Here is a 488-nt window from a genome sequence, read left to right as displayed (position 1 = left end):
CTATTCAAGATATGTATGTACGTAGCGTACAAGTTTCCGCAGGTAAAACTTAAAGCTACAAAAGAGGTGTGATACATCAAAAATATAAAACTTACCTTTTTAAACAAAAAAGGCGCACTTCGTTGCGCCGAACTTGGCGCGAGGCGCTACTACCGTGCTTCTCGATACAAAAAATATCTTTGGCTTTTCGAATTCATGAGGATCATTTGGAGGATTTACGGGGAGGAGGGGGAGGGGGCGGGGGCGGGGGGAATCCCTCAAGAGAAAGGCAGAGTTTCTTCGTGCTTGCGCGGCTGGACAGACTTCGTCTCTGAATTCGTGTCGAGCAGCCGACGTTTTAATCCAACGGTGCGTGGCACTCTCGAAACGTACGTGTCTATAAATACGCGTCAACATGTCCGATTTCGCCCGGGAGTTTCTCGATAGACTAGATTCGCTCGCAAGATCGGTAATCCCCTGGCTGGCGAGACAACGGCTGTGCGCGCGAT

This window comes from Harpegnathos saltator, unplaced genomic scaffold, assembly GCF_003227715.2.
Source record: "Harpegnathos saltator strain DR-91 unplaced genomic scaffold, Hsal_v8.6 scaffold38, whole genome shotgun sequence".
Lineage (NCBI taxonomy): Eukaryota > Metazoa > Arthropoda > Insecta > Hymenoptera > Formicidae > Harpegnathos > Harpegnathos saltator.
This window is presented reverse-complemented; position numbering follows the sequence as displayed.